Raw genomic sequence first — 25,766 nt, 5'->3', positions numbered from 1 at the left:
AAAACACCCCAAGGCCTCCAAATCGGCCCCCATGAGAAGACACCATACTGTGCCATGAAGGCAACCTTTCACTGGACAAGGACCCGCCATGAAGCAAATCGGCCAAGGAGAGGAAAGAGGCGGGACAGTCCACAAATGTGCTCCCGTATTCTTCCCCTACACGTGCCTCCAGATGCTCCTGAGGGAATCCCAAATGTGTTCCGGGAACCCCATGGCCACCGTCGATCTATCCACCCACCAGTAAACCTGTGGGCTTAGCCAGCCATCTCACGTCTCTCTTTCACTCGCCTTACCTTAGTCTCTCTCCACCGGGATCCCAACGTGTCACGGCAAGATGCCAGAGCCACCCCTCACCAAGGAAGCTTGCCGTGACCAAGCTTGACTAAGGCATTTTCCAGCCCCTTCCCACAGCACACACAAGCAGGACACAACCCGAGGAGGAGCCATCAGATTGCCTAAACTCCCAGGAACAGTGGCCCATTTGATTTCTCCCCTCATCAGAAGAAACCTAAATTGCATATGGTCTCCCAAGCAGAACATGACAAAGAAGCCTGCCCTTGGCCTGGAATCCTGGTTCGACCCTGAGCCTACAGACTTCTGTTTCTTTGAGGCCACAAGGCAATGACCAGCCGGTGGGGGCAGCCTGTAGAACTCAAGCGCAGGTGGCAGAACCAGCAATGGCGCACGCTTCCTCTCCTACCTGCATGCTGAACCGTGGCAGGGGACAGCAGTCCTGGCTAGACCAAGGAACACAGAGACGGCACGGTGTCCCACGCCTTCTCAAAGGATTGGCATCCCAGGCTCCTTTCCCAATTGCTCTTCTCCCCATGCGATGACCACAACCCTCAACTTGAACAACGTGGCTGTGGACACCCACGGCCGCAAATGCAATGTGAACCTCTCCCTACTTTCCTTTTGGGAGCCACGTGCTGGACCTCAGTTCCAACGAGGAGACGGTAGGGATTTCTCCCTCATTTTGTTCAGATTTCCAAGGAAAGCATTTGTGGGAGTCATCATCGATCCAAGCACATGCTCAAACGTTGGACATGCAAAGTTGCAGATTCCACCATGGGACGGCCAGCGAGCTGAATCATATCAGCGTACAGAAGTGGCCAGAGCCGAGCCATGGGTCAGGAAATGCAGCCAGTTCTCAGGGCATCAAAGCTCGTGTTCCCCGAGAAAAAACCAGAAGGTGAGGGTGTAGCCCCGGTGCACACGTTCCCGTCGCCAAACCTTTAGGTTTAGCACAGAAGTGTCACTTACCGCAACAAGGGTTAAAGCAGGATCCTCATGGAATGCACGCCAGGACCCCTCCGAGACTCCTTCGCCTGGCCTCGCCTTGCCACGCCGTCCTCCTTTCAACGGGCATCAGGGATTATACGGAAGGCCCCAGGCTGCTGCTGGCATTCTTTCCCTGGCATTCCACCTGGCTCGGGTGAGAGAACACACGCAGGCTTGAGGAGGGTGCACGGGCGCAGCGAGGGAAAGGTCGATACCACCCAGTGATGTGTGTTCTATCTCTCCTCAACATTTCATTTGCTGTCCATCTTGCCTGTGTTTACGCACCCAAACGTGAAAGCATCGTGGCACATGCGCCTACAGAGCGTGTGGCCATCAGGACAAAGAGCGCCGCCGACCAACAAGACCCTGGCCTCGGGCCCTGAAATTCCTCTCCTGAGCAATCTGCCCTGCATCACAGCAAAACGATGTCTTCCTGATCCCCTGAGACACCCTCAGGACAACTGGGCCCCCTCAGCCTAAGAACAAGTGCCCTCTTTGGCAACAAACACGCCCTTGGCACTTATGATTCCACACAGTGGACACACCCTCAAGGGGAGAGATCTTCCACAAGGGAAGGGCCCTTGGCCGAATATGACGACCTCCATCAAAAGCGGCTCGTAGGGACCCGTGACAAAGGGCACCTGAGGAACGCCTGGACTGATCAAGGGAGACTCACCAGCAGGCATACTTCCTGGTCTCCTGCCAAGCCAGAGGAACTTCCTAGGACCGCAACCAAAGCTAATGGCAAGGGAGCCATTCCAATGCCCAAAGTGGCGGGGCAAACCCTTGCAGCAACTGGTTATCTTATCGTAGCACCTTGCACATTGTCTTTCTTCCCTTCAAGGACAAGACCTTGGAGAAACCATGAGACCCAGGTCCGCCAGAACCAACGTGTCACCCACAGCCGTGCAATGAGGGAACGCCTCCAACATCCTGGACCCTTGAACCGGCATGACTTCTCTGGCTTGAAGCCATGCATGCTGGAGATCACAGGCTCGCAGCACCAGAAGGCGGCAGGACAAAATGACCCCTGCAGCACACTTTCACTCCAGCCCTTAAACCTGTAGCATTTCCTTGGCAGCCAACTCGCTTCTTTCTGCATGGTTGGGCCCAAAGACCTCCGGGGAGAGCTCCAAACCTCAGGGAATGCTATGCCGACTGGGTATAGCAATGACGCTGGGCTGTCCTAAGGAACACCTTAACATCCTCAACATAGGGGCAAGGAGGCCACACAGGGACAAAACATCCCAACGGCTCCAAATCGGGCCCAGTGAGAAGACACCATACTGTGCCGTGAAGGCACCATTCACTGGAACAAGGACCCGCCGTGAAGCACATTGAGAAAGGAGAGGAAAAGGTTGGGATGGTCTATGAATGTGCACCTGTATTCCTTCCCTACACGGGACTCCAAATGCTCCTGAAGATATCCCAAAAGAGTTCCGGGAACCCTATGTCCACCGACCATCTATCCACCCAACAGTAAGCCTGTGGGCTTAGCCAACACTCTCACGTGTATTTCCCGCTCGCCTTGCCTTCCTCTCTCCACCAGGACCCAAACGAATCCACCCCTCACCTAAGTAGCTTGATGTCCCCTGGATTTGCCTAAGGCATTTTCCAACCTCTCCACACACAGCACACAAGCAGGACACAACCCAAGGAGGAGCCAACAGCGTCGCCCAAATCCGTGGGACGGTGGCCCATTTGATTTCCCCTGACCTTCAGGGCAAACGTAAACTACATCCCACCTCCCAAGCTGAACATGACATAGAAGCCTGGCCTGGCCAGGACTCCTTCTCTGACCCTGAGTGCAGAGACTTCTGTTTCCTTGCGGGAACAAGGCAACGACCTGAGCTCGAGGGTGGCCTGTAGGTCTCGAGGGCAAGCCAGAGGAGTACCAGTGGCTCATGCTTCCTTTCATACCCGCATGCTGACCGCGGCAGGGGATAGCAGTTTTGGCTAGACTCAGGTGCCCAGAGACGTCAAGTTGTCCTTAGCCTTCCCACGTAGATGGACATCCCAGGCTCCTCTCCACATGGCTCTTTCTGCACGACAAGCCCGCCACCCTCAACTTGAACAATGTTGCTGCGCGAGCCCACGGTAGCAAATGCGACATGGACCTCTCCCTAATTTTCCTTTGGGAGCCACGTGCTGGACCACAGGTAGGATGAGAAGATGGTAGGTATTGCTCATTCTTTTTGTTTAGATTTCGAAGGAATGCATTTATGGGAGTCATCACCGATCCACGCAGCTGCTCAAAGGCTGGACGTGCAAAGTCGCGGACTGTCAGCAAGCTCAATCCTCTCAGCAGTAGGGAGCGGCCAGACTCGAGCCACGGGACAGAAAGTGCACCCAAGTCTCAGGGCATCGGAGCTCGGGTGCCCCAGGAAGCGCCCGGAATGTGACGGTGTAGTCTCGCCACACAAGTCCCCGTGGCCAAACATCTAGGTTTCTTCAAAGAAGTTCCGTTTACCCCCACAAGGTTGCTACCAGGAACCTTGTCAAGCCAGAGGCGATGCCCTTGGGTCGTACAGAAAGCTATTGGCATTGGAGATATTCCAATGCCCAAACTGGCAGGGCAAACCCTTGCAGCAACTGGGTAACTTGCCCTGGCGCCTTGTATTTTCGCCCCCGGGCCCGTCAGTGACATGACTGCGGAGAAACCTGAGACCCATTCATTGGTTCAGAGTGCCAAGCAGTGCATTTATGGGAGTCATCATCAATCCACCTGCTCAAAGGCTGCACGTTCAAAGTTGCAGGCTCCACCGCAGGGCAGCCAACGATCTCAATCATGTCAGCAGTCAGGAGCGGCCAGAGCCGACCCACGGGGCTGCCAATGGAGCTAAGGATCATGGCATCGGATCTCGGGTGCCACTGGAAGAGCCAAGAAGGTGAGGGTGTAGTCTCAGGGCACAAGTCCCCGTGGCCAAACATCTAGGTTTCTGCAAAGAATTTCCACTCACCAGCACAAGGTTCCTACGAGGATCCTCAAGTACTTCACGCCAAAATCACTCTGAGACTCTTTTGCCTCGACTTGCCTCAACTTGCCACACTGTCCTCACTTCGCCAGGTACCATGGACTATACAGAGGGCTCCATGCTGCTGCAGGTGTTTGTTCCCGGGCACTCCACCACCTGCCTCAGTGTGACAGAACACAGGGATGTTTGAGAAAAGTGAACGGGGGCACAGAGGCAAAGGGTGATACCGCCCAGCGATGTGCGCTCTATCTCCCCTCAACATTTCATTTGCAGCCCATCATGTCTGTGTGTCCACAGCCAAACGTGAATGCTTCGTGGCACGGATGCCTTCAGAGTGCACGGGCATCAACACAAAGAGCACGGCCGTCCATCAAACCCCTAGTATGGGCCTTGAACTTCCCTGCCTGAGCCGCCTCCCCACCGACACAGCATAGGGATGTCACCCTCAACCGCAGAGACAGCCTTAGGGGAAATGGGATTACTCAGCGTAAGAGCCACTGCCCTCTGGGGAACCAAACCACTCCTGGCGCATACGCTTCCACGCAGTGGACTCTCCCTCAAGGGGAAATGTGGTCCCTGAGATCTTCCACAAGGGAACGGCCCTTGGCCAAATGGGACGACCTCCCACAAAAGCAGATTGTAGGGACCGGTGACAAAACACACCAGAGGAACTCCTGGACTGAACAATGGAGATTCACCTGTAGCCATACTTCCTGGCCTGCTGCCAAGACTGGCAACCTACCCTTGGCCCACACACAAAGCTAATGGCATGGGAACCATTCCGATGCTCAACGCGGCGGGGAAACCCTTGCAGCAATGGTGTAACTTGCAGTGGTGTCTGGTACTTTCACACTCTGGGACCATCAGTGACGTGACATTGGGGAAACCGTGAGGCCCAGGTACTCTGCAAGCAACTTGTTACCCACAGCCATGCAACGAGAGAACCCAGACAACAGCCTAGACACTTGAACCGGTATGACTTGTCTGGCCTGTGGCCAGGCTCGCCGGATACCACAGTCTCGACGCACCAGCGGGTGGCAGGAAAAATAACACCCACGCCACACATCCTCTCCTGCCCTTAAAACTGTAGCCTTTCCTTGGCAGCCGACTCCCTTGTTTCTGCATGGTTGCGCCCAATGACCTCCTGGTAGAGCTCCAATCCTCAGGGAACGCTATGTGGGCCGGGTAGAGAAATGATGCTTGGCTGTCCTCAGGAACACCTTCACGTCTTCAACACAGGGGGAACGTGGCCAGACAGGGACAAAACACCCCAAGGCCTCCAAATCGGCCCCCATGAGAAGACACCACACTGTGCCATGAAGGCAACCTTTCGCTGGACAAGGACCCGCCATGAAGCAAATCGGCCAAGGAGAGGAAAGAGGCGGGACAGTCCACAAATGTGCTCCCGTATTCTCTCCCTACACGTGCCTCCAGATGCTCCTGAGGGAATGCCAAATGTGTTCCGGGAACCCCATGGCCACCGTCGATCTATCCACCCACCAGTAAACCTGTGGGCTTAGCCAGCCATCTCATGTCTCTCTTTCACTCGCCTTACCTTAATCTCTCTCCACCGGGATCCCAACGTGTCACGGCAAGATGCCAGAGCCACCCCTCACCAAGGAAGCTTGCCGTGACCAAGCTTGACTAAGGCATTTTCCAGCCCCTTCACACAGCACACACAAGCAGGACACAACCCGCGGAGGAGCCATCAGATTGCCTAAACTCCCAGGAACAGTGGCCCATTTGATTTCTCCCCTCATCAGGAGAAACCTAAATTGCATATGGTCTCCCAAGCAGAACATGACAAAGAAGCCTGCCCTAGGCCTGGAATCCTGTTCTGACCCTGAGCCTACAGACTTCTGTTTCTTTGAGGCCACAAGGCAATGACCAGCAGGTGGGGGCAGCCTGTAGAACTCAAGCGCAGGTGGCAGAACCAGCAGTGGCGCACGCTTCCTCTCCTACCTGCATGCTGAACCGTGGCAGGGGACAGCAGTCCTGGCTAGAACAAGGAACCCAGAGACGGCACGCTGTCCCACGCCTTCCCGCCTGGATTGGCATCCCAGGCTCCTTTCCCAATGGCTCTTCTCCCCATGAGATGACCACAACCCTCAACCTGAACAACGTGGCTGTGGACACCCACGGCCGCAAATGCAATGTGAACCTCTCCCTACTTTCCTTTTGGGAGCCACGTGCTGGACCTCAGTTCCAACGAGGAGACGGTAGGGATTTCTCCCTCATTTTGTTCAGATTTCCAAGGAAAGCATTTGTGGGAGTCATCATCGATCCAAGCACATGCTCAAACGTTGGACATGCAAAGTTGCAGATTCCACCATGGGACGGCCAGCGAGCTGAATCATATCAGCGTACAGAAGTGGCCAGAGCCGAGCCATGGGTCAGGAAATGCAGCCAGTTCTCAGGGCATCAAAGCTCGTGTTCCCCGAGAAAAGACCAGAAGGTGAGGGTGTAGCCCCGGTGCACACGTTCCCGTCGCCAAACCTTTAGGTTTAGTAAAGAAGTGTCGCTTACCGCAACAAGGGTTAAAGCAGGATCCTCATGGAATGCACGCCAGGACCCCTCCGAGACTCCTTCGCCTGGCCTCGCCTTGCCACGCCGTCCTCCTTTCAACGGGTATCAGGGATTATACGGATGGCCCCAGGCTGCTGCTGGCATTCTTTCCCTGGCATTCCACCTGGCTCGGGTGAGAGAACACACGCAGGCTTGAGGAGGGTCCACGGGCGCAGCGAGGGAAAGGTCGATACCACCCAGTGATGTGTGTTCTATCTCTCCTCAACATTTCATTTGCTGTCCATCTTGCCTGTGTGTATGCACCCAAACGTGAAAGCATCGTGGCACATGCGCCTACAGAGCGTGCGGCCATCAGGACAAAGAGCGCCGCCGACCAACAAGACCCTGGCCTCGGGCCCTGAAATTCCTCTCCTGAGCAATCTGCCCTGCATCACAGCAAAACGATGTCTTCCTGATCCCCTGAGACACCCTCAGGACAACTGTGCCCCCTCAGCCTAAGAACAAGTGCCCTCTTTGGCAACAAACACGCCCTTGGCACTTATGATTCCACACAGTGGACACACCCTCAAGGGGAGAGATCTTCCACAAGGGAAGGGCCCTTGGCCGAATATGACGACCTCCATCAAAAGCGGCTCGTAGGGACCCGTGACAAAGGGCACCTGAGGAACGCCTGGACTGATCAAGGGAGACTCACCAGCAGGCATACTTCCTGGTCTCCTGCCAAGCCAGAGGAACTTCCTAGGACCGCCACCAAAGCTAATGGCAAGGGAGCCATTCCAATGCCCAAAGTGGCGGGGCAAACCCTTGCAGCAACTGGGTATCTTATCGTAGCACCTTGCACATTGTCTTTCTTCCCTTCAAGGACAAGACCTTGGAGAAACCATGAGACCCAGGTCCTCCAGAACCAACGTGTCACCCACAGCCGTGCAATGAGGGAACGCCTCCAACATCCTGGACCCTTGAACCGGCATGACTTCTCTGGCTTGAAGCCATGCATGCTGGAGATCACAGGCTCGCAGCACCAGAAGGCGGCAGGACAAAATGACCCCTGCAGCACACTTTCACTCCAGCCCTTAAACCTGTAGCATTTCCTTGGCAGCCAACTCGCTTCTTTCTGCATGGTTGGGCCCAAAGACCTCCGGGGAGAGCTCCAAACCTCAGGGAATGCTATGCCGACTGGGTATAGCAATGACGCTGGGCTGTCCTAAGGAACACCTTAACATCCTCAACATAGGGGCAAGGAGGCCACACAGGGACAAAACATCCCAACGGCTCCAAATCGGGCCCAGTGAGAAGACACCATACTGTGCCGTGAAGGCACCATTCACTGGAACAAGGACCCGCCGTGAAGCACATTGAGAAAGGAGAGGAAAAGGTTGGGATGGTCCATGAATGTGCACCTGTATTCCTTCCCTACACGGGACTCCAAATGCTCCTGAAGATATCCCAAAAGACTTCCGGGAACCCTATGTCCACCGACCATCTATCCACCCAACAGTAAGCCTGTGGGCTTAGCCAACACTCTCACGTGTATTTCCCGCTCGCCTTGCCTTCCTCTCTCCACCAGGACCCAAACGAATCCACCCCTCACCTAAGTAGCTTGATGTCCCCTGGATTTGCCTAAGGCATTTTCCAACCTCTCCACACACAACACACAAGCAGGACACAACCCAAGGAGGAGCCAACAGCGTCGCCCAAATCCGTGGGACGGTGGCCCATTTGATTTCCCCTGACCATCAGGGCAAACGTAAACTACATCCCACCTCCCAAGCTGAACATGACATAGAAGCCTGGCCTGGCCAGGACTCCTTCTCTGACCCTGAGTGCAGAGATTTCTGTTTCCTTGCGGGAACAAGGCAACGACCTGAGCTCGAGGGTGGCCTGTAGGTCTCGAGGGCAAGCCAGAGGAGTACCAGTGGCTCATGCTTCCTTTCATACCCGCATGCTGACCGCGGCAGGGGATAGCAGTTTTGGCTAGACTCAGGTGCCCAGAGACGTCAAGTTGTCCTTAGCCTTCCCACGTAGATGGACATCCCAGGCTCCTCTCCACATGGCTCTTTCTGCACGAGAAGCCCGCCACCCTCAACTTGAACAATGTTGCTGCGCGAGCCCACGGTAGCAAATGCGACATGGACCTCTCCCTAATTTTCCTTTGGGAGCCACGTGCTGGACCTCAGTTAGGATGAGAAGATGGTAGGTATTGCTCATTCATTTTGTTTAGATTTCGAAGGAATGCATTTATGGGAGTCATCACCGATCCACGCAGCTGCTCAAAGGCTGGACGTGCAAAGTCGCGGACTGTCAGCAAGCTCAATCCTCTCAGCAGTAGGGAGCGGCCAGACTCGAGCCACGGGGCAGAAAGTGCACCCAAGTCTCAGGGCATCGGAGCTCGGGTGCCCCAGGAAGCGCCCGGAATGTGACGGTGTAGTCTCGCCGCACAAGCCCCCGTGGCCAAACATCTAGGTTTCTTCAAAGAAGTTCCGTTTACCCCCACAAGGTTTCTACCAGGAACCTTGTCAAGCCAGAGGCGATGCCCTTGGGTCGTACAGAAAGCTATTGGCATTGGAGATATTCCAATGCCCAAACTGGCAGGGCAAACCCTTGCAGCAACTGGGTAACTTGCCCTGGCGCCTTGTATTTTCGCCCCCGGGCCCGTCAGTGACATGACTGCGGAGAAACCTGAGACCCATTCATTGGTTCAGAGTGCCAAGCAGTGCATTTATGGGAGTCATCATCAATCCACCTGCTCAAAGGCTGCACGTTCAAAGTTGCAGGCTCCACCGCAGGGCAGCCAACGATCTCAATCATGTCAGCAGTCAGGAGCGGCCAGAGCCGACCCACGGGGCTGCCAATGGAGCTAAGGATCATGGCATCGCATCTCGGGTGCCACTGGAAGAGCCAAGAAGGTGAGGGTGTAGTCTCAGGGCACAAGTCCCCGTGGCCAAACATCTAGGTTTCTGCAAAGAATTTCCACTCACCAGCACAAGGTTCCTACGAGGATCCTCAAGTACTTCACGCCAAAATCACTCTGAGACTCTTTTGCCTCGACTTGCCTCAACTTGCCACACTGTCCTCACTTCTCCAGGTACCATGGACTATACAGAGGGCTCCATGCTGCTGCAGGTGTTTGTTCCCGGGCACTCCACCACCTGCCTCAGTGTGACAGAACACAGGGATGTTTGAGAAAAGTGAACGGGGGCACAGAGGCAAAGGGTGATACCGCCCAGCGATGTGCGCTCTATCTCCCCTCAACATTTCATTTGCAGCCCATCATGTCTGTGTGTCCACAGCCAAACGTGAATGCTTCGTGGCACGGATGCCTTCAGAGTGCACGGGCATCAACACAAAGAGCACGGCCGTCCATCAAACCCCTGGTATGGGCCTTGAACTTCCCCGCCTGAGCCGCCTCCCCACCGACACAGCATAGGGATGTCACCCTCAACCGCTGAGACAGCCTTAGGGGAAATGGGATTACTCAGCGTGAGAGCCACTGCCCTCTGGGGAACCAAACCACTCCTGGCGCATACGCTTCCACGCAGTGGACTCTCCCTCAAGGGGAAATGTGGTCCCTGAGATCTTCCACAAGGGAACGGCCCTTGGCCAAATGGGACGACCTCCCACAAAAGCAGATTGTAGGGACCGGTGACAAAACACACCAGAGGAACTCCTGGACTGAACAATGGAGATTCACCTGTAGCCATACTTCCTGGCCTGCTGCCAAGACTGGCAACCTACCCTTGGCCCACACACAAAGCTAATGGCATGGGAACCATTCCGATGCTCAACGCGGCGGGGAAACCCTTGCAGCAATGGTGTAACTTGCAGTGGTGTCTGGTACTTTCACACTCTGGGACCATCAGTGACGTGACATTGGGGAAACCGTGAGGCCCAGGTACTCTGCAAGCAACTTGTTACCCACAGCCATGCAACGAGAGAACCCAGACAACAGCCTAGACACTTGAACCGGTATGACTTGTCTGGCCTGTGGCCAGGCTCGCCGGATACCACAGTCTCGACGCACCAGCGGGTGGCAGGAAAAATAACACCCACGCCACACATCCTCTCCTGCCCTTAAAACTGTAGCCTTTCCTTGGCAGCCGACTCCCTTGTTTCTGCATGGTTGCGCCCAATGACCTCCTGGTAGAGCTCCAATCCTCAGGGAACGCTATGTGGGCCGGGTAGAGAAATGATGCTTGGCTGTCCTCAGGAACACCTTCACGTCTTCAACACAGGGGGAACGTGGCCAGACAGGGACAAAACACCCCAAGGCCTCCAAATCGGCCCCCATGAGAAGACACCACACTGTGCCATGAAGGCAACCTTTCGCTGGACAAGGACCCGCCATGAAGCAAATCGGCCAAGGAGAGGAAAGAGGCGGGACAGTCCACAAATGTGCTCCCGTATTCTCTCCCTACACGTGCCTCCAGATGCTCCTGAGGGAATCCCAAATGTGTTCCGGGAACCCCATGGCCACCGTCGATCTATCCACCCACCAGTAAACCTGTGGGCTTAGCCAGCCATCTCACGTCTCTCTTTCACTCGCCTTACCTTAATCTCTCTCCACCGGGATCCCAACGTGTCACGGCAAGATGCCAGAGCCACCCCTCACCAAGGAAGCTTGCCATGACCAAGCTTGACTAAGGCATTTTCCAGCCCCTTCACACAGCACACACAAGCAGGACACAACCCGCGGAGGAGCCATCAGATTGCCTAAACTCCCAGGAACAGTGGCCCATTTGATTTCTCCCCTCATCAGGAGAAACCTAAATTGCATATGGTCTCCCAAGCAGAACATGACAAAGAAGCCTGCCCTAGGCCTGGAATCCTGTTCTGACCCTGAGCCTACAGACTTCTGTTTCTTTGAGGCCACAAGGCAATGACCAGCAGGTGGGGGCAGCCTGTAGAACTCAAGCGCAGGTGGCAGAACCAGCAGTGGCGCACGCTTCCTCTCCTACCTGCATGCTGAACCGTGGCAGGGGACAGCAGTCCTGGCTAGAACAAGGAACCCAGAGACGGCACGCTGTCCCACGCCTTCCCGCCTGGATTGGCATCCCAGGCTCCTTTCCCAATGGCTCTTCTCCCCATGAGATGACCACAACCCTCAACCTGAACAACGTGGCTGTGGACACCCACGGCCGCAAATGCAATGTGAACCTCTCCCTACTTTCCTTTTGGGAGCCACGTGCTGGACCTCAGTTCCAACGAGGAGACGGTAGGGATTTCTCCCTCATTTTCTTCAGATTTCCAAGGAATGCACTTGTGGGAGTCATCATCGATCGAAGCACATGCTCAAACGTTGGACATGCAAAGTTGCAGATTCCACCATGGGACGGCCAGCGAGCTGAATCATATCAGCGTACAGAAGTGGCCAGAGCCGAGCCATGGGTCAGGAAATGCAGCCAGTTCTCAGGGCATCTAAGCTCGTGTTCCCCGAGAAAAGACCAGAAGGTGAGGGTGTAGCCCCGGTGCACACGTTCCCGTCGCCAAACCTTTAGGTTTAGTAAAGAAGTGTCGCTTAACGCAACAAGGGTTAAAGCAGGATCCTCATGGAATGCACGCCAGGACCCCTCCGAGACTCCTTCGCCTGGCCTCGCCTTGCCACGCCGTCCTCCTTTCAACGGGTATCAGGGATTATACGGATGGCCCCAGGCTGCTGCTGGCATTCTTTCCCTGGCATTCCACCTGGCTCGGGTGAGAGAACACACGCAGGCTTGAGGAGGGTCCACGGGCGCAGCGAGGGAAAGGTCGATACCACCCAGTGATGTGTGTTCTATCTCTCCTCAACATTTCATTTGCTGTCCATCTTGCCTGTGTGTACGCACCCAAACGTGAAAGCATCGTGGCACATACGCCTACAGAGCGTGCGGCCATCAGGACAAAGAGCGCCGCCGACCAACAAGACCCTGGCCTCGGGCCCTGAAATTCCTCTCCTGAGCAATCTGCCCTGCATCACAGCAAAACGATGTCTTCCTGATCCCCTGAGACACCCTCAGGACAACTGGGCCCCCTCAGCCTAAGAACAAGTGCCCTCTTTGGCAACAAACACGCCCTTGGCACTTATGATTCCACACAGTGGACACACCCTCAAGGGGAGAGATCTTCCACAAGGGAAGGGCCCTTGGCCGAATATGACGACCTCCATCAAAAGCGGCTCGTAGGGACCCGTGACAAAGGGCACCTGAGGAACGCCTGGACTGATCAAGGGAGACTCACCAGCAGGCATACTTCCTGGTCTCCTGCCAAGCCAGAGGAACTTCCTAGGACCGCCACCAAAGCTAATGGCAAGGGAGCCATTCCAATGCCCAAAGTGGCGGGGCAAACCCTTGCAGCAACTGGGTATCTTATCGTAGCACCTTGCACATTGTCTTTCTTCCCTTCAAGGACAAGACCTTGGAGAAACCATGAGACCCAGGTCCTCCAGAACCAACGTGTCACCCACAGCCGTGCAATGAGGGAACGCCTCCAACATCCTGGACCCTTGAACCGGCATGACTTCTCTGGCTTGAAGCCATGCATGCTGGAGATCACAGGCTCGCAGCACCAGAAGGCGGCAGGACAAAATGACCCCTGCAGCACACTTTCTCTCCAGCCCTTAAAACTGTAGCATTTCCTTGGCAGCCAACTCGCTTCTTTCTGCATGGTTGGGCCCAAAGACCTCCGGGGAGAGCTCCAAACCTCAGGGAATGCTATGCCGACTGGGTATAGCAATGACGCTGGGCTGTCCTAAGGAACACCTTAACATCCTCAACATAGGGGCAAGGAGGCCACACAGGGACAAAACATCCCAACGGCTCCAAATCGGGCCCAGTGAGAAGACACCATACTGTGCCGTGAAGGCACCATTCACTGGAACAAGGACCCGCCGTGAAGCACATTGAGAAAGGAGAGGAAAAGGTTGGGATGGTCCATGAATGTGCACCTGTATTCCTTCCCTACACGGGACTCCAAATGCTCCTGAAGATATCCCAAAAGACTTCCGGGAACCCTATGTCCACCGACCATCTATCCACCCAACAGTAAGCCTGTGGGCTTAGCCAACACTCTCACGTGTATTTCCCGCTCGCCTTGCCTTCCTCTCTCCACCAGGACCCAAACGAATCCACCCCTCACCTAAGTAGCTTGATGTCCCCTGGATTTGCCTAAGGCATTTTCCAACCTCTCCACACACAACACACAAGCAGGACACAACCCAAGGAGGAGCCAACAGCGTCGCCCAAATCCGTGGGACGGTGGCCCATTTGATTTCCCCTGACCATCAGGGCAAACGTAAACTACATCCCACCTCCCAAGCTGAACATGACATAGAAGCCTGGCCTGGCCAGGACTCCTTCTCTGACCCTGAGTGCAGAGACTTCTGTTTCCTTGCGGGAACAAGGCAACGACCTGAGCTCGAGGGTGGCCTGTAGGTCTCGAGGGCAAGCCAGAGGAGTACCAGTGGCTCATGCTTCCTTTCATACCCGCATGCTGACCGCGGCAGGGGATAGCAGTTTTGGCTAGACTCAGGTGCCCAGAGACGTCAAGTTGTCCTTAGCCTTCCCACGTAGATGGACATCCCAGGCTCCTCTCCACATGGCTCTTTCTGCACGAGAAGCCCGCCACCCTCAACTTGAACAATGTTGCTGCGCGAGCCCACTGTAGCAAATGCGACATGGACCTCTCCCTAATTTTCCTTTGGGAGCCACGTGCTGGACCTCAGTTAGGATGAGAAGATGGTAGGTATTGCTCATTCATTTTGTTTAGATTTCGAAGGAATGCATTTATGGGAGTCATCACCGATCCACGCAGCTGCTCAAAGGCTGGACGTGCAAAGTCGCGGACTGTCAGCAAGCTCAATCCTCTCAGCAGTAGGGAGCGGCCAGACTCGAGCCACGGGGCAGAAAGTGCACCCAAGTCTCAGGGCATCAGAGCTCGGGTGCCCCAGGAAGCGCCCGGAATGTGACGGTGTAGTCTCGCCGCACAAGCCCCCGTGGCCAAACATCTAGGTTTCTTCAAAGAAGTTCCGTTTACCCCCACAAGGTTTCTACCAGGAACCTTGTCAAGCCAGAGGCGATGCCCTTGGGTCGTACAGAAAGCTATTGGCATTGGAGATATTCCAATGCCCAAACTGGCAGGGCAAACCCTTGCAGCAACTGGGTAACTTGCCCTGGCGCCTTGTATTTTCGCCCCCGGGCCCGTCAGTGACATGACTGCGGAGAAACCTGAGACCCATTCATTGGTTCAGAGTGCCAAGCAGTGCATTTATGGGAGTCATCATCAATCCACCTGCTCAAAGGCTGCACGTTCAAAGTTGCAGGCTCCACCGCAGGGCAGCCAACGATCTCAATCATGTCAGCAGTCAGGAGCGGCCAGAGCCGACCCACGGGGCTGCCAATGGAGCTAAGGATCATGGCATCGCATCTCGGGTGCCACTGGAAGAGCCAAGAAGGTGAGGGTGTAGTCTCAGGGCACAAGTCCCCGTGGCCAAACATCTAGGTTTCTGCAAAGAATTTCCACTCACCAGCACAAGGTTCCTACGAGGATCCTCAAGTACTTCACGCCAAAATCACTCTGAGACTCTTTTGCCTCGAATTGCCTCAACTTGCCGCACTGTCCTCACTTCGCCAGGTACCATGGACTATACAGAGGGCTCCATGCTGCTGCAGGTGTTTGTTCCCGGGCACTCCACCACCTGCCTCAGTGTGACAGAACACAGGGATGTTTGAGAAAAGTGAACGGGGGCACAGAGGCAAAGGGTGATACCGCCCAGCGATGTGCGCTCTATCTCCCCTCAACATTTCATTTGCAGCCCATCATGTCTGTGTGTCCACAGCCAAACGTGAATGCTTCGTGGCACGGATGCCTTCAGAGTGCACGGGCATCAACACAAAGAGCACGGCCGTCCATCAAACCCCTGGTATGGGCCTTGAACTTCCCCGCCTGAGCCGCCTCCCCACCGACACAGCATAGGGATGTCACCCTCAACCGCTGAGACAGCCTCAGAGGAAATGGGATTACTCAGCGTAAGAGCCACTGCCCTCTGGGGAACCAAACCACTCCTGGCGCATACGCTTCCACGCAGTGGACTCTCCCTCAAGGGGAAATGTGGTCCCTGAGATCTTCCACAAGGGAACGGCCCTTGGCCAAATGGGACGACCTCCCACAAAAGCAGATTGTAGGGACCGGTGAAAAAACACACCAGAGGAACTCCTGGACTGAACAATGGAGATTCACCTGTAGCCATACTTCCTGGCCTGCTGCCAAGACTGGCAACCTACCCTTGGCCCACACACAAAGCTAATGGCATGGGAACCATTCCGATGCTCAACGCGGCGGGGAAACCCTTGCAGCAATGGTGTAACTTGCAGTGGTGTCTGGTACTTTCACACTCTGGGACCATCAGTGACGTGACATTGGGGAAACCGTGAGGCCCAGGTACTCTGCAAGCAACTTGTTACCCACAGCCATGCAACGAGAGAACCCAGACAACAGCCTAGACACTTGAACCGGTATGACTTGTCTGGCCTGTGGCCAGGCTCGCCGGATACCACAGTCTCGACGCACCAGCGGGTGGCAGGAAAAATGACACCCAGGCCACACATCCTCTCCTGCCCTTAAAACTGTAGCCTTTCCTTGGCAGCCGACTCCCTTGTTTCTGCATGGTTGCGCCCAATGACCTCCTGGTAGAGCTCCAATCCTCAGGGAACGCTATGTGGGCCGGGTAGAGAAATGATGCGGGGCTGTCCTCAGGAACACCTTCACGTCTTCAACACAGGGGGAACGTGGCCAGACAGGGACAAAACACCCCAAGGCCTCCAAATCGGCCCCCATGAGAAGACACCATACTGTGCCATGAAGGCAACCTTTCGCTGGACAAGGACCCGCCATGAAGCAAATCGGCCAAGGAGAGGAAAGAGGCGGGACAGTCCACAAATGTGCTCCCGTATTCTCTCCCTACACGTGCCTCCAGATGCTCCTGAGGGAATCCCAAATGTGTTCCGGGAACCCCATGGCCACCGTCGACATATCCACCCACCAGTAAACCTGTGGGCTTAGCCAGCCATCTCACGTCTCTCTTTCACTCGCCTTACCTTAATCTCTCTCCACCGGGATCCCAACGTGTCACGGCAAGATGCCAGAGCCACCCCTCACCAAGGAAGCTTGCCGTGACCAAGCTTGACTAAGGCATTTTCCAGCCCCTTCACACAGCACACACAAGCAGGACACAACCCGCGGAGGAGCCATCAGATTGCCTAAACTCCCAGGAACAGTGGCCCATTTGATTTCTCCCCTCATCAGGAGAAACCTAAATTGCATATGGTCTCCCAAGCAGAACATGACAAAGAAGCCTGCCCTAGGCCTGGAATCCTGTTCTGACCCTGAGCCTACAGACTTCTGTTTCTTTGAGGCCACAAGGCAATGACCAGCCGTTGGGGGCAGCCTGTAGAACTCAAGCGCAGGTGGCAGAACCAGCAATGGCGCACGCTTCCTCTCCTACCTGCATGCTGAACCGTGGCAGGGGACAGCAGTCCTGGCTAGAACAAGGAACCCAGAGACGGCACGCTGTCCCACGCCTTCCCGCCGGGATTGGCATCCCAGGCTCCTTTCCCAATGGCTCTTCTCCCCATGAGATGACCACAACCCTCAACTTGAACAACGTGGCTGTGGACACCCACGGCCGCAAATGCAATGTGAACCTCTCCCTACTTTCCTTTTGGGAGCCACGTGCTGGACCTCAGTTCCAACGAGGAGACGGTAGGGATTTCTCACTCATTTTGTTCAGATTTCCAAGGAATGCACTTGTGGGAGTCATCATCGATCGAAGCACATGGTCAAACGTTGGACATGCAAAGTTGCAGATTCCACCATGGGATGGCCAGCGAGCTGAATCATATCAGCGTACAGAAGTGGCCAGAGCCGAGCCATGGGTCAGGAAATGCAGCCAGTTCTCAGGGCATCTAAGCTCGTGTTCCCCGAGAAAAGACCAGAAGGTGAGGGTGTAGCCCCGGTGCACACGTTCCCGTCGCCAACCCTTTAGGTTTAGCAAAGAAGTGTCGCTTACCGCAACAAGGGTTAAAGCAGGATCCTCATGGAATGCACGCCAGGACCCCTCCGAGACTCCTTCGCCTGGCCTGGCCTTGCCACGCCGTCCTCCTTTCAACGGGTATCAGGGATTATACGGATGGCCCCAGGCTGCTGCTGGCATTCTTTCCCTGGCATTCCACCTGGCTCGGGTGAGAGAACACACGCAGGCTTGAGGAGGGTCCACGGGCGCAGCGAGGGAAAGGTCGATACCACCCAGTGATGTGTGTTCTATCTCTCCTCAACATTTCATTTGCTGTCCATCTTGCCTGTGTGTACGCACCCAAACGTGAAAGCATCGTGGCACATGCGCCTACAGAGCGTGCGGCCATCAGGACAAAGAGCGCCGCCGACCAACAAGACCCTGGCCTCGGGCCCTGAAATTCCTCTCCTGAGCAATCTGCCCTGCATCACAGCAAAACGATGTCTTCCTGATCCCCTGAGACACCCTCAGGACAACTGGGCCCCCTCAGCCTAAGAACAAGTGACCTCTTTGGCAACAAACACGCCCTTGGCACTTATGATTCCACACAGTGGACACACCCTCAAGGGGAGAGATCTTCCACAAGGGAAGGGCCCTTGGCCGAATATGACGACCTCCATCAAAAGCGGCTCGTAGGGACCCGTGACAAAGGGCACCTGAGGAACGCCTGGACTGATCAAGGGAGACTCACCAGCAGGCATACTTCCTGGTCTCCTGCCAAGCCAGAGGAACTTCCTAGGACCACAACCAAAGCTAATGGCAAGGGAGCCATTCCAATGCCCAAAGTGGCGGGGCAAACCCTTGCAGCAACTGGGTATCTTATCGTAGCACCTTGCACATTGTCTTTCTTCCCTTCAAGGACAAGACCTTGGAGAAACCATGAGACCCAGGTCCGCCAGAACCAACGTGTCACCCACAGCCGTGCAATGAGGGAACGCCTCCAACATCCTGGACCCTTGAACCGGCATGACTTCTCTGGCTTGAAGCCATGCATGCTGGAGATCACAGGCTCGCAGCACCAGAAGGCGGCAGGACAAAATGACCCCTGCAGCACACTTTCACTCCAGCCCTTAAACCTGTAGCATTTCCTTGGCAGCCAACTCGCTTCTTTCTGCATGGTTGGGCCCAAAGACCTCCCGGGAGAGCTCCAAACCTCAGGGAATGCTATGCCGACTGGATATAGCAATGATGCTGGGCTGTCCTAAGGAACACCTTAACATCCTAAACATAGGGGCAAGGAGGCCACACAGGGACAAAACATCCCAACGGCTCCAAATCGGGCCCAGTGAGAAGACACCATACTGTGCCGTGAAGGCACCATTCACTGGAACAAGGACCCGCCGTGAAGCACATTGAGAAAGGAGAGGAAAAGGTTGGGATGGTCCATGAATGTGCACCTGTATTCCTTCCCTACACGGGACTCCAAATGCTCCTGAAGATATCCCAAAAGAGTTCCGGGAACCCTATGTCCACCGACCATCTATCCACCCAACAGTAAGCCTGTGGGCTTAGCCAACACTCTCACGTGTATTTCCCGCTCGCCTTGCCTTCCTCTCTCCACCAGGACCCAAACGAATCCACCCCTCACCTAAGTAGCTTGATGTCCCCTGGATTTGCCTAAGGCATTTTCCAACCTCTCCACACACAACACACAAGCAGGACACAACCCAAGGAGGAGCCAACAGCGTCGCCCAAATCCGTGGGACGGTGGCCCATTTGATTTCCCCTGACCATCAGGGCAAACGTAAACTACATCCCACCTCCCAAGCTGAACATGACATAGAAGCCTGGCCTGGCCAGGACTCCTTCTCTGACCCTGAGTGCAGAGACTTCTGTTTCCTTGCGGGAACAAGGCAACGACCTGAGCTCGAGGGTGGCCTGTAGGTCTCGAGGGCAAGCCAGAGGAGTACCAGTGGCTCATGCTTCCTTTCATACCCGCATGCTGACCGCGGCAGGGGATAGCAGTTTTGGCTAGACTCAGGTGCCCAGAGACGTCAAGTTGTCCTTAGCCTTCCCACGTAGATGGACATCCCAGGCTCCTCTCCACATGGCTCTTTCTGCACGAGAAGCCCGCCACCCTCAACTTGAACAATGTTGCTGCGCGAGCCCACGGTAGCAAATGCGACATGGACCTCTCCCTAATTTTCCTTTGGGAGCCACGTGCTGGACCTCAGTTAGGATGAGAAGATGGTAGGTATTGCTCATTCATTTTGTTTAGATTTCGAAGGAATGCATTTATGGGAGTCATCACCGATCCACGCAGCTGCTCAAAGGCTGGACGTGCAAAGTCGCGGACTGTCAGCAAGCTCAATCCTCTCAGCAGTAGGGAGCGGCCAGACTCGAGCCACGGGGCAGAAAGTGCACCCAAGTCTCAGGGCATCGGAGCTCGGGTGCCCCAGGAAGCGCCCGGAATGTGACGGTGTAGTCTCGCCGCACAAGCCCCCGTGGCCAAACATCTAGGTTTCTTCAAAGAAGTTCCGTTTACCCCCACAAGGTTTCTACCAGGAACCTTGTCAAGCCAGAGGCGATGCCCTTGGGTCGTACAGAAAGCTATTGGCATTGGAGATATTCCAATGCCCAAACTGGCAGGGCAAACCCTTGCAGCAACTGGGTAACTTGCCCTGGCGCCTTGTATTTTCGCCCCCGGGCCCGTCAGTGACATGACTGCGGAGAAACCTGAGACCCATTCATTGGTTCAGAGTGCCAAGCAGTGCATTTATGGGAGTCATCATCAATCCACCTGCTCAAAGGCTGCACGTTCAAAGTTGCAGGCTCCACCGCAGGGCAGCCAACGATCTCAATCATGTCAGCAGTCAGGAGCGGCCAGAGCCGACCCACGGGGCTGCCAATGGAGCTAAGGATCATGGCATCGGATCTCGGGTGCCACTGGAAGAGCCAAGAAGGTGAGGGTGTAGTCTCAGGGCACAAGTCCCCGTGGCCAAACATCTAGGTTTCTGCAAAGAATTTCCACTCACCAGCACAAGGTTCCTACGAGGATCCTCAAGTACTTCACGCCAAAATCACTCTGAGACTCTTTTGCCTCGACTTGCCTCAACTTGCCACACTGTCCTCACTTCTCCAGGTACCATGGACTATACAGAGGGCTCCATGCTGCTGCAGGTGTTTGTTCCCGGGCACTCCACCACCTGCCTCAGTGTGACAGAACACAGGGATGTTTGAGAAAAGTGAACGGGGGCACAGAGGCAAAGGGTGATACCGCCCAGCGATGTGCGCTCTATCTCCCCTCAACATTTCATTTGCAGCCCATCATGTCTGTGTGTCCACAGCCAAACGTGAATGCTTCGTGGCACGGATGCCTTCAGAGTGCACGGGCATCAACACAAAGAGCACGGCCGTCCATCAAACCCCTGGTATGGGCCTTGAACTTCCCCGCCTGAGCCGCCTCCCCACCGACACAGCATAGGGATGTCACCCTCAACCGCTGAGACAGCCTTAGGGGAAATGGGATTACTCAGCGTGAGAGCCACTGCCCTCTGGGGAACCAAACCACTCCTGGCGCATACGCTTCCACGCAGTGGACTCTCCCTCAAGGGGAAATGTGGTCCCTGAGATCTTCCACAAGGGAACGGCCCTTGGCCAAATGGGACGACCTCCCACAAAAGCAGATTGTAGGGACCGGTGACAAAACACACCAGAGGAACTCCTGGACTGAACAATGGAGATTCACCTGTAGCCATACTTCCTGGCCTGCTGCCAAGACTGGCAACCTACCCTTGGCCCACACACAAAGCTAATGGCATGGGAACCATTCCGATGCTCAACGCGGCGGGGAAACCCTTGCAGCAATGGTGTAACTTGCAGTGGTGTCTGGTACTTTCACACTCTGGGACCATCAGTGACGTGACATTGGGGAAACCGTGAGGCCCAGGTACTCTGCAAGCAACTTGTTACCCACAGCCATGCAACGAGAGAACCCAGACAACAGCCTAGACACTTGAACCGGTATGACTTGTCTGGCCTGTGGCCAGGCTCGCCGGATACCACAGTCTCGACGCACCAGCGGGTGGCAGGAAAAATAACACCCACGCCACACATCCTCTCCTGCCCTTAAAACTGTAGCCTTTCCTTGGCAGCCGACTCCCTTGTTTCTGCATGGTTGCGCCCAATGACCTCCTGGTAGAGCTCCAATCCTCAGGGAACGCTATGTGGGCCGGGTAGAGAAATGATGCTTGGCTGTCCTCAGGAACACCTTCACGTCTTCAACACAGGGGGAACGTGGCCAGACAGGGACAAAACACCCCAAGGCCTCCAAATCGGCCCCCATGAGAAGACACCACACTGTGCCATGAAGGCAACCTTTCGCTGGACAAGGACCCGCCATGAAGCAAATCGGCCAAGGAGAGGAAAGAGGCGGGACAGTCCACAAATGTGCTCCCGTATTCTCTCCCTACACGTGCCTCCAGATGCTCCTGAGGGAATCCCAAATGTGTTCCGGGAACCCCATGGCCACCGTCGATCTATCCACCCACCAGTAAACCTGTGGGCTTAGCCAGCCATCTCACGTCTCTCTTTCACTCGCCTTACCTTAATCTCTCTCCACCGGGATCCCAACGTGTCACGGCAAGATGCCAGAGCCACCCCTCACCAAGGAAGCTTGCCGTGACCAAGCTTGACTAAGGCATTTTCCAGCCCCTTCACACAGCACACACAAGCAGGACACAACCCGCGGAGGAGCCATCAGATTGCCTAAACTCCCAGGAACAGTGGCCCATTTGATTTCTCCCCTCATCAGGAGAAACCTAAATTGCATATGGTCTCCCAAGCAGAACATGACAAAGAAGCCTGCCCTAGGCCTGGAATCCTGTTCTGACCCTGAGCCTACAGACTTCTGTTTCTTTGAGGCCACAAGGCAATGACCAGCAGGTGGGGGCAGCCTGTAGAACTCAAGCGCAGGTGGCAGAACCAGCAGTGGCGCACGCTTCCTCTCCTACCTGCATGCTGAACCGTGGCAGGGGACAGCAGTCCTGGCTAGAACAAGGAACCCAGAGACGGCACGCTGTCCCACGCCTTCCCGCCTGGATTGGCATCCCAGGCTCCTTTCCCAATGGCTCTTCTCCCCATGAGATGACCAAAACCCTCAACCTGAACAACGTGGCTGTGGACACCCACGGCCGCAAATGCAATGTGAACCTCTCCCTACTTTCCTTTTGGGAGCCACGTGCTGGACCTCAGTTCCAACGAGGAGACGGTAGGGATTTCTCCCTCATTTTCTTCAGATTTCCAAGGAATGCACTTGTGGGAGTCATCATCGATCGAAGCACATGCTCAAACATTGGACATGCAAAGTTGCAGATTCCACCATGGGACGGCCAGCGACCTGAATCATATCAGCGTACAGAAGTGGCCAGAGCCGAGCCATGGGTCAGGAAATGCAGCCAGTTCTCAGGGCATCTAAGCTCGTGTTCCCCGAGAAAAGACCAGAAGGTGAGGGTGTAGCCCCGGTGCACACGTTCCCGTCGCCAAACCTTTAGGTTTAGTAAAGAAGTGTCGCTTAACGCAACAAGGGTTAAAGCAGGATCCTCATGGAATGCACGCCAGGACCCCTCCGAGACTCCTTCGCCTGGCCTCGCCTTGCCACGCCGTCCTCCTTTCAACGGGTATCAGGGATTATACGGATGGCCCCAGGCTGCTGCTGGCATTCTTTCCCTGGCATTCCACCTGGCTCGGGTGAGAGAACACACGCAGGCTTGAGGAGGGTCCACGGGCGCAGCGAGGGAAAGGTCGATACCACCCAGTGATGTGTGTTCTATCTCTCCTCAACATTTCATTTGCTGTCCATCTTGCCTGTGTGTACGCACCCAAACGTGAAAGCATCGTGGCACATACGCCTACAGAGCGTGCGGCCATCAGGACAAAGAGCGCCGCCGACCAACAAGACCCTGGCCTCGGGCCCTGAAATTCCTCTCCTGAGCAATCTGCCCTGCATCACAGCAAAACGATGTCTTCCTGATCCCCTGAGACACCCTCAGGACAACTGGGCCCCCTCAGCCTAAGAACAAGTGCCCTCTTTGGCAACAAACACGCCCTTGGCACTTATGATTCCACACAGTGGACACACCCTCAAGGGGAGAGATCTTCCACAAGGGAAGGGCCCTTGGCCGAATATGACGACCTCCATCAAAAGCGGCTCGTAGGGACCCGTGACAAAGGGCACCTGAGGAACGCCTGGACTGATCAAGGGAGACTCACCAGCAGGCATACTTCCTGGTCTCCTGCCAAGCCAGAGGAACTTCCTAGGACCGCCACCAAAGCTAATGGCAAGGGAGCCATTCCAATGCCCAAAGTGGCGGGGCAAACCCTTGCAGCAACTGGGTATCTTATCGTAGCACCTTGCACATTGTCTTTCTTCCCTTCAAGGACAAGACCTTGGAGAAACCATGAGACCCAGGTCCTCCAGAACCAACGTGTCACCCACAGCCGTGCAATGAGGGAACGCCTCCAACATCCTGGACCCTTGAACCGGCATGACTTCTCTGGCTTGAAGCCATGCATGCTGGAGATCACAGGCTCGCAGCACCAGAAGGCGGCAGGACAAAATGACCCCTGCAGCACACTTTCACTCCAGCCCTTAAAACTGTAGCATTTCCTTGGCAGCCAACTCGCTTCTTTCTGCATGGTTGGGCCAAAAGACCTCCGGGGAGAGCTCCAAACCTCAGGGAATGCTATGCCGACTGGGTATAGCAATGACGCTGGGCTGTCCTAAGGAACACCTTAACATCCTCAACATAGGGGCAAGGAGGCCACACAGGGACAAAACATCCCAACGGCTCCAAATCGGGCCCAGTGAGAAGACACCATACTGTGCCGTGAAGGCACCATTCACTGGAACAAGGACCCGCCGTGAAGCACATTGAGAAAGGAGAGGAAAAGGTTGGGATGGTCCATGAATATGCACCTGTATTCCTTCCCTACACGGGACTCCAAATGCTCCTGAAGATATCCCAAAAGAGTTCCGGGAACCCTATGTCCACCGACCATCTATCCACCCAACAGTAAGCCTGTGGGCTTAGCCAACACTCTCACGTGTATTTCCCGCTCGCCTTGCCTTCCTCTCTCCACCAGGACCCAAACGAATCCACCCCTCACCTAAGTAGCTTGATGTCCCCTGGATTTGCCTAAGGCATTTTCCAACCTCTCCACACACAACACACAAGCAGGACACAACCCAAGGAGGAGCCAACAGCGTCGCCCAAATCCGTGGGACGGTGGCCCATTTGATTTCCCCTGACCATCAGGGCAAACGTAAACTACATCCCACCTCCCAAGCTGAACATGACATAGAAGCCTGGCCTGGCCAGGACTCCTTCTCTGACCCTGAGTGCAGAGACTTCTGTTTCCTTGCGGGAACAAGGCAACGACCTGAGCTCGAGGGTGGCCTGTAGGTCTCGAGGGCAAGCCAGAGGAGTACCAGTGGCTCATGCTTCCTTTCATACCCGCATGCTGACCGCGGCAGGGGATAGCAGTTTTGGCTAGACTCAGGTGCCCAGAGACGTCAAGTTGTCCTTAGCCTTCCCACGTAGATGGACATCCCAGGCTCCTCTCCACATGGCTCTTTCTGCACGAGAAGCCCGCCACCCTCAACTTGAACAATGTTGCTGCGCGAGCCCACGGTAGCAAATGCGACATGGACCTCTCCCTAATTTTCCTTTGGGAGCCACGTGCTGGACCTCAGTTAGGATGAGAAGATGGTAGGTATTGCTCATTCATTTTGTTTAGATTTCGAAGGAATGCATTTATGGGAGTCATCACCGATCCACGCAGCTGCTCAAAGGCTGGACGTGCAAAGTCTCGGACTGTCAGCAAGCTCAATCCTCTCAGCAGTAGGGAGCGGCCAGACTCGAGCCACGGGGCAGAAAGTGCACCCAAGTCTCAGGGCATCGGAGCTCGGGTGCCCCAGGAAGCGCCCGGAATGTGACGGTGTA

General features: G+C 55.3%; 10 non-coding genes across 10 annotated transcripts; all 10 read right to left on the bottom strand.

The window, feature by feature from the left end:
- Positions 1-931: 931 nt before the first annotated feature.
- LOC137753625 (small nucleolar RNA SNORD116) lies at positions 932-1,023 on the bottom strand. Its single transcript, XR_011071526.1, has one exon. It is a non-coding gene; the product is annotated as a small nucleolar RNA SNORD116 (small nucleolar RNA).
- A 2,408-nt stretch (positions 1,024-3,431) lies between these two features.
- LOC137751294 (small nucleolar RNA SNORD116) lies at positions 3,432-3,523 on the bottom strand. Its single transcript, XR_011070752.1, has one exon. It is a non-coding gene; the product is annotated as a small nucleolar RNA SNORD116 (small nucleolar RNA).
- A 2,927-nt stretch (positions 3,524-6,450) lies between these two features.
- On the bottom strand, positions 6,451-6,542 carry LOC137753618 (small nucleolar RNA SNORD116). The gene has a single exon (XR_011071524.1). It is a non-coding gene; the product is annotated as a small nucleolar RNA SNORD116 (small nucleolar RNA).
- Positions 6,543-8,950: 2,408 nt separating this feature from the next.
- LOC137777783 (small nucleolar RNA SNORD116) lies at positions 8,951-9,042 on the bottom strand. Its single transcript, XR_011076623.1, has one exon. It is a non-coding gene; the product is annotated as a small nucleolar RNA SNORD116 (small nucleolar RNA).
- A 2,927-nt stretch (positions 9,043-11,969) lies between these two features.
- Positions 11,970-12,061, bottom strand: LOC137750358 (small nucleolar RNA SNORD116). Its single transcript, XR_011070426.1, has one exon. It is a non-coding gene; the product is annotated as a small nucleolar RNA SNORD116 (small nucleolar RNA).
- A 2,408-nt stretch (positions 12,062-14,469) lies between these two features.
- Positions 14,470-14,561, bottom strand: LOC137777779 (small nucleolar RNA SNORD116). The gene has a single exon (XR_011076621.1). It is a non-coding gene; the product is annotated as a small nucleolar RNA SNORD116 (small nucleolar RNA).
- A 2,927-nt stretch (positions 14,562-17,488) lies between these two features.
- On the bottom strand, positions 17,489-17,580 carry LOC137753927 (small nucleolar RNA SNORD116). The gene has a single exon (XR_011071638.1). It is a non-coding gene; the product is annotated as a small nucleolar RNA SNORD116 (small nucleolar RNA).
- Positions 17,581-19,988: 2,408 nt separating this feature from the next.
- On the bottom strand, positions 19,989-20,080 carry LOC137777773 (small nucleolar RNA SNORD116). Its single transcript, XR_011076620.1, has one exon. It is a non-coding gene; the product is annotated as a small nucleolar RNA SNORD116 (small nucleolar RNA).
- Positions 20,081-23,007: 2,927 nt separating this feature from the next.
- LOC137750349 (small nucleolar RNA SNORD116) lies at positions 23,008-23,099 on the bottom strand. Its single transcript, XR_011070425.1, has one exon. It is a non-coding gene; the product is annotated as a small nucleolar RNA SNORD116 (small nucleolar RNA).
- Positions 23,100-25,507: 2,408 nt separating this feature from the next.
- Positions 25,508-25,599, bottom strand: LOC137777767 (small nucleolar RNA SNORD116). The gene has a single exon (XR_011076619.1). It is a non-coding gene; the product is annotated as a small nucleolar RNA SNORD116 (small nucleolar RNA).
- Positions 25,600-25,766: the final 167 nt, after the last annotated feature.

The sequence above is a fragment of the Eschrichtius robustus genome, chromosome 1, assembly GCF_028021215.1.
Source record: "Eschrichtius robustus isolate mEscRob2 chromosome 1, mEscRob2.pri, whole genome shotgun sequence".
In the NCBI taxonomy this organism is placed as follows: Eukaryota; Metazoa; Chordata; class Mammalia; order Artiodactyla; family Eschrichtiidae; genus Eschrichtius; species Eschrichtius robustus.
Note: the sequence above shows the minus strand (reverse complement) of the source record. Positions and strands in the feature narration are given on the sequence as shown.